Here is a 7,500-nt window from a genome sequence, read left to right as displayed (position 1 = left end):
CTGAGAAGGTACGTGGTCGACGTTGATAGCGGGGCTACCGCATGCGATGGGGAAAAAAAAAACAAAAAAAAAATTTTTTTCATCGGGCTTACCGCGGCTGAGAAGGTACGTGGTCGACGTTGATAGCGGGGCTACCGCATGCGATGGGGAAAAAAAAAAAAAAAAAAAATTTTTTCATCGGGCTTACCCGCGGCTGAGAAGGTACGTGGTCGACGTTGATAGCGGGGCTACCGCATGCGATGGGGAAAAAAAAAAAAAAAAAAAATTTTTTCATCGGGCTTACCCGCGGCTGAGAAGGTACGTGGTCGACGTTGATAGCGGGGCTACCGCATGCGATGGGGAAAAAAAAAAAAAAAAAAATTTTTTTCATCGGGCTTACCCGCGGCTGAGAAGGTACGTGGTCGACGTTGATAGCGGGGCTACCGCATGCGATGGGGAAAAAAAAAAAAAAAAAAAAATTTTTTCATCGGGCTTACCCGCGGCTGAGAAGGTACGTGGTCGACGTTGATAGCGGGGCTACCGCATGCGATGGGGAAAAAAAAAAAAAAAAAAAAATTTTTTCATCGGGCTTACCCGCGGCTGAGAAGGTACGTGGTCGACGTTGATAGCGGGGCTACCGCATGCGATGGGGGAAAAAAAAAAAAAAAAAAAATTTTTTTCATCGGGCTTACCCGCGGCTGAGAAGGTACGTGGTCGACGTTGATAGCGGGGCTACCGCATGCGATGGGATGGGAAATTTTTTTTTTTTTTTTTTTTTTTTTTTTTTTCATCGGGCTTACCCGCGGCTGAGAAGGTACGTGGTCGACCCGATAGCGAGCTACCGCGGGTAAAGGGACGTGGACGGCCGTGCTAGCGGGCTACCGCGGGTATCGGTGTACGTGGTCGACCCGATAGCGGGCTACCGCGGGTAAAGGGACGTGGACGGCCTGGCTAGCGGGCTACCGCGGGTGTCGGTGTACGTGGTCGACCCGATAGCGGGCTACCGCTGGTAAAGGGACGTGGACGGCCTGGCTAGCGGGCTACCGCGGGTGTCAGTGTACGTGGTCGACCCGATACTGGGCTACCGCTGGTAAAGGGACGTGGACGGCCGTGCTAGCGGGCTACCGCGGGTATCGGTGTACGTGGTCGACCCGATAGCGGGCTACCGCGGGTAAAGGGACGTGGACGGCCTGGCTAGCGGGCTACCGCGGGTGTCGGTGTACGTGGTCGACCCGATAGCGGGCTACCGCTGGTAAAGGGACGTGGACGGCCTGGCTAGCGGGCTACCGCGGGTGTCAGTGTACGTGGTCGACCCGATAGCGAGCTACCGCGGGTAAAGGGACGTGGACGGCCGTGCTAGCGGGCTACCGCGGGTATCGGTGTACGTGGTCGACCCGATAGCGGGCTACCGCGGGTAAAGGGACGTGGACGGCCTGGCTAGCGGGCTACCGCGGGTGTCGGTGTACGTGGTCGACCCGATAGCGGGCTACCGCTGGTAAAGGGACGTGGACGGCCTGGCTAGCGGGCTACCGCGGGTGTCAGTGTACGTGGTCGACCCGATACTGGGCTACCGCTGGTAAAGGGACGTGGACGGCCGTGCTAGCGGGCTACCGCGGGTATCGGTGTACGTGGTCGACCCGATAGCGGGCTACCGCGGGTAAAGGGACGTGGACGGCCTGGCTAGCGGGCTACCGCGGGTGTCGGTGTACGTGGTCGACCCGATAGCGGGCTACCGCTGGTAAAGGGACGTGGACGGCCTGGCTAGCGGGCTACCGCGGGTGTCAGTGTACGTGGTCGACCCGATAGCGAGCTACCGCGGGTAAAGGGACGTGGACGGCCGTGCTAGCGGGCTACCGCGGGTATCGGTGTACGTGGTCGACCCGATAGCGGGCTACCGCGGGTAAAGGGACGTGGACGGCCTGGCTAGCGGGCTACCGCGGGTGTCGGTGTACGTGGTCGACCCGATAGCGGGCTACCGCTGGTAAAGGGACGTGGACGGCCTGGCTAGCGGGCTACCGCGGGTGTCAGTGTACGTGGTCGACCCGATACTGGGCTACCGCTGGTAAAGGGACGTGGACGGCCGTGCTAGCGGGCTACCGCGGGTATCGGTGTACGTGGTCGACCCGATAGCGGGCTACCGCGGGTAAAGGGACGTGGACGGCCTGGCTAGCGGGCTACCGCGGGTGTCAGTGTACGTGGTCGACCCGATAGCGGGCTACCGCTGGTAAAGGGACGTGAACGGCCTGGCTAGCGGGCTACCGCGGGTGTCAGTGTACGTGGTCGTCCCCAACCCGCGGTCGGTTAAGGCATGGAAAACAAAAATTAACAAGTCCCGCTTACGTCCTGACATTCGCGAAACCAGGTTAACGTATCGAGGAATACCATGCTTATGTCCATATGGTCCTGACATTCGCGAAACCAGGTTAACGTATCGAGGAATACCATGCTTATGTCCATATGGTCCTGACATTCGCGAAACCAGGTTAACGTATCGAGGAATACCATGCTTATGTCCATATGGTCCTGACACTCGCGAAACCAGGCTAACGTATCGAGGAATACCATGCTTATGTCCATATGGACCTGACATTCGCGAACGAAACCAGGCTAACGTATCGAGGACTAAGGACAGCTCGGGTCCTGACACGGACTGGTTAGGGTTAGGGTTAGGGTTAGGGTTAGGGTGTTAGGGTTAGGGTTAGGGTTAGGGTTAGGGTTAGGGTTAGGGTTAGGGTTAGGGTTAGGGTTAGGGTTAGGGTTAGGGTTAGGGTTAGGGTTAGGGTTAGGGTTAGGGGTTAGGGTTAGGGTTAGGGTTAGGGTTAGGGTTAGGGTTAGGGTTAGGGTTAGGGTTAGGGTTAGGGTTAGGGTTAGGGTTAGGGTTAGGGTTAGGGTTTTAGTTAGGGTTAGGGTTAGGGTTAGGGTTAGGGTTAGGGTTAGGGTTAGGGTTAGGGTTAGGGTTAGGGTTAGGGACGTGCATCGTCAAGAGGCGGCTTAGGGTTAGGGTGTACGATGCCTGCCTTTGTTACGTTACGTTACATGAAATGTGATCGTTTCATCGAGAGACCTGCTGTACTATTCTAACGTGCGGCTTCCCGATGAAAATTTCACCCTCGTAAAAAAGTTTTACCGAGGGTATAGTTTGAAGGCTTCGATGGTCGAGAGACCCGCGGTAGCCTGCCTGCGTCTAACGTGCGGCTTACCGATGAAAATTTCACCCTTGTAAAATTTTTTTTACCGAGGGTATAGTTTGACGGCCTCGATGGTCGAGAGACCCGCGGTAGCCTGCCTGCGTCTAACGTGCGGCTTACCGATGAACATTTCAGCCTTGTAAATTTTTTTTACCGAGGGTGTAGTTAGACGGCCTCGATGGTCGAGAGACCCGCAGTAGCTTGCCTGCGTCTAACGTGCGGCTTCCCGATGAAAATTTCACCCTTGTAAAAAAATTTTTACCGAGGGTATAGTTTGACGGCCTCGATGGTCGAGAGACCCGCGGTAGCCTGCCTGCGTCTAACGTGCGGCTTCCCGATGAAAATTTCACCCTTGTAAAATTTTTTTACCGTGGGTATAGTTAGACGGCCTCGATGGTCGAGAGACCCGCGGTAGCCTGTCCGCGTCTAACGTGCGGCTTACCGATGAACATTTCACCCTTGTAAATTTTTTTTACCGAGGGTATAGTTTGACGGCCTCGATGGTCGAGAGACCCGCGGTAGCCTGTCCGCATCTAACGTGCGGCTTCCCGATGAACATTTCAGCCTTGTAAAATTTTTTTTTACCGAGGGTACAGTTAGACGGCTTCGATGGTCGAGAGACCCGCGGTAGCCTGCCTCGTCTAACGTGCGGCTTCCCGATGAACATTTCAGCCTTGTAAATTTTTTTTACCGAGGGTATAGTCAGACGGCCTCGATGGTCGAGAGACCCGCAGAAGCCTGCCTGCGTCTAACGTACGGCTTCCCGATGAACATTTCAGCCTTGTAAAAATTTTTTACCGAGGGTGTAGTTAGACGGCCTCGATGGTCGAGAGACCCGCAGTAGCTTGCCTGCGTCTAACGTGCGCCTTCCCGATGAAGATTTCACCCTCGTAAAAAAGTTTTACCGAGGGTATAGTTTGAAGGCTTCGATGGTCGAGAGACCCGCGGTAGCCTGCCTGCGTCTAACGTGCGGCTTACCGATGAAAATTTCACCCTTGTAAAATTTTTTTTACCGAGGGTATAGTTTGACGGCCTCGATGGTCGAGAGACCCGCGGTAGCCTGCCTGCGTCTAACGTGCGGCTTACCGATGAACATTTCAGCCTTGTAAATTTTTTTTACCGAGGGTATAGTCAGACGGCCTCGATGGTCGAGAGACCCGCAGTAGCTTGCCTGCGTCTAACGTACGGCTTCCCGATGAAAATTTCACCCTCGTAAATTTTTTTTTACCGAGGGTATAGTTTGAAGGCCTCGATGGTCGAGAGACCCGCGGTAGCCTGCCTCGTCTAACGTGCGGCTTCCCGATGAACATTTCAGCCTTGTGAATTTTTTTTACCGAGGGTACAGTTAGACGGCTTCGATGGTCGAGAGACCCGCGGTAGCCTGCCTGCGTCTAACGTGCGGCTTCCCGATGAAAATTTCAGCCTTGTAAAATTTTTTTACCGAGGGTACAGTTAGACGGCTTCGATGGTCGAGAGACCCGCGGTAGCCTGCCTGCGTCTAACGTGCGGCTTCCCGATGAACATTTCAGCCTTGTAAATTTTTTTTACCGAGGGTATAGTTAGACGGCCTCGATGGTCGAGAGACCCGCGGTAGCCTGCCTGCGTCTAACGTGCGCCTTCCCGATGAACATTTCACCCTTGTAAAAATTTTTTACCGAGGGTATAGTTTGAAGGCCTCGATGGTCGAGAGACCCGCGGTAGCCTGTCCGCATCTAACGTGCGGCTTCCCGATGAACATTTCAGCCTTGTAAAAATTTTTTACCGAGGGTACAGTTAGACGGCTTCGATGGTCGAGAGACCGCGGTAGCCTGCCTGCGTCTAACGTGCGGCTTCCCGATGAACATTTCAGCCTTGTGAATTTTTTTTACCGAGGGTACAGTTAGACGGCTTCGATGGTCGAGAGACCCGCGGTAGCCTGCCTCGTCTAACGTGCGGCTTCCCGATGAACATTTCAGCCTTGTGAATTTTTTTTACCGAGGGTACAGTCAGACGGCTTCGATGGTCGAGAGACCCGCGGTAGCCTGCCTCGTCTAACGTGCGGCTTCCCGATGAACATTTCAGCCTTGTACATTTTTTTTTACCGAGGGTACAGTTAGACGGCTTCGATCGATGGTCGAGAGACCCGCGGTAGCCTGCCTCGTCTAACGTGCGGCTTCCCGATGAACATTTCAGCCTTGTACATTTTTTTTACCGAGGGTACAGTTAGACGGCTTCGATCGATGGTCGAGAGACCCGCGGTAGCCTGCCTCGTCTAACGTGCGGCTTCCCGATGAACATGTCAGCCTTGTAAATTTTTTTTTACCGAGGGTACAGTTAGACGGCCTCGATGGTCGAGAGATCCGCGGTAGCCTGTCCGCGTCTAACGTGCGGCTTCCCGATGAATATCTCAGCCTTGTCAATTTTTTTTACCGAGGGTACAGTTAGACGGCCTCGATGGTCGAGAGACCCGCGGTAGCTTGCCTGCGTCTAACGTACGGCTTCCCGATGGAAATTTCAGCCTTGTAAATTTTTTTTTACCGAGGGGATAGTTAGACGGCCTCGATGGTCGAGAGACCCGCGGTAGCCTGCCTCGTCTAACGTGCGGCTTCCCGATGAACATTTCAGCCTTGTACATTTTTTTTTACCGAGGGTACAGTTAGACGGCCTCGATGGTCGAGAGATCCGCGGTAGCCTGTCCGCGTCTAACGTGCGGCTTCCCGATGAACATTTCACCCTTGTAAAAAATTTTACCGAGGGTAAAGTCAGACGGCCTCGATGGTCGAGAGACCCGCGTAGCCTGCCTCGTCTAACGTGCGGCTTCCCGATGAACATGTCAGCCTTGTAAATTTTTTTTTACCGAGGGTACAGTTAGACGGCCTCGATGGTCGAGAGATCCGCGGTAGCCTGTCCTCGTCTAACGTGCGGCTTCCCGATGAACATTTCAGCCTGGTAAAAAAATTCTACCGAGGGTACAGTTAGACGGCCTCGATGGTCGAGAGACCCGCAGTAGCTTGCCTGCGTCTAACGTGCGGCTTCCCGATGAACATTTCAGCCTTGTAAATTTTTTTTTACCGAGGGTATATTTAGACGGCCTCGATGGTCGAGAGACCCGCGGTAGCCTGCCTCGTCTAACGTGCGGCTTCCCGATGAATATTTCAGCCTTGTCAATTTTTTTTACCGAGGGTACAGTTAGACGGCCTCGATGGTCGAGAGACCCGCGGTAGCTTGCCTGCGTCTAACGTACGGCTTCCCGATGGAAATTTCAGCCTTGTAAATTTTTTTACCGAGGGGATAGTTAGACGGCCTCGATGGTCGAGAGACCCGCGGTAGCCTGTCCGCGTCTAACGTGCGGCTTCCCGATGAACATTTCAGCCTTGTACATTTTTTTTACCGAGGGTACAGTTAGACGGCCTCGATGGTCGAGAGACCCGCGGTAGCCTGCCTCGTCTAACGTGCGGCTTCCCGATGAACATTTCAGCCTTGTAAATTTTTTTTACCGAGGGTACAGTTAGACGGCCTCGATGGTCGAGAGACCCGCGGTAGCCTGTCCGCGTCTAACGTGCGGCTTCCCGATGAACATTTCAGCCTTGTACATTTTTTTTACCGAGGGTACAGTTAGACGGCCTCGATGGTCGAGAGACCCGCGGTAGCCTGCCTCGTCTAACGTGCGGCTTCCCGATGAACATTTCAGCCTTGTAAATTTTTTTTACCGAGGGTATAGTTAGACGGCCTCGATGGTCGAGAGACCCGCGGTAGCCTGTCCGCATCTAACGTGCGGCTTACCGATGAACATTTCACCCTTGTAAAAATTTTTTACCGAGGGTATAGTTTGAAGGCCTCGATGGTCGAGAGACCCGCGGTAGCCTGCCTCGTCTAACGTGCGGCTTCCCGATGAACATTTCAGCCTTGTAAATTTTTTTTACCGAGGGTATAGTTAGACGGCCTCGATGGTCGAGAGACCCGCGGTAGCCTGTCCGCATCTAACGTGCGGCTTACCGATGAACATTTCACCCTTGTAAAAAAATTTTACCGAGGGTATAGTTTGAAGGCCTCGATGGTCGAGAGACCCGCGGTAGCCTGTCCGCGTCTAACGTGCGACACCACGATGAAAATTTCACCCTCGTAAAAAAATTTTACCGAGGGTATACTTTGCCGGCCTGGATGATCGAGAGACCCGCGATAGCCTGTCCGCGTCTAACGTGCGACACCACGATGAAAATTTCACCCTCGTAAAAAAATTTTACCGAGGGTATAGTTTGCCGGCCTGGATGATCGAGAGACCCGCGATAGCCTGTCCGCGTCTAACGTGCGACACCACGATGAAAATTTCACCCTCGTAAAATTTTTTTACCGA

The sequence above is a fragment of the Mytilus trossulus genome, unplaced genomic scaffold, assembly GCF_036588685.1.
Source record: "Mytilus trossulus isolate FHL-02 unplaced genomic scaffold, PNRI_Mtr1.1.1.hap1 h1tg000845l__unscaffolded, whole genome shotgun sequence".
NCBI classification, from domain to species: domain Eukaryota; kingdom Metazoa; phylum Mollusca; class Bivalvia; order Mytilida; family Mytilidae; genus Mytilus; species Mytilus trossulus.
Note: the sequence above shows the minus strand (reverse complement) of the source record.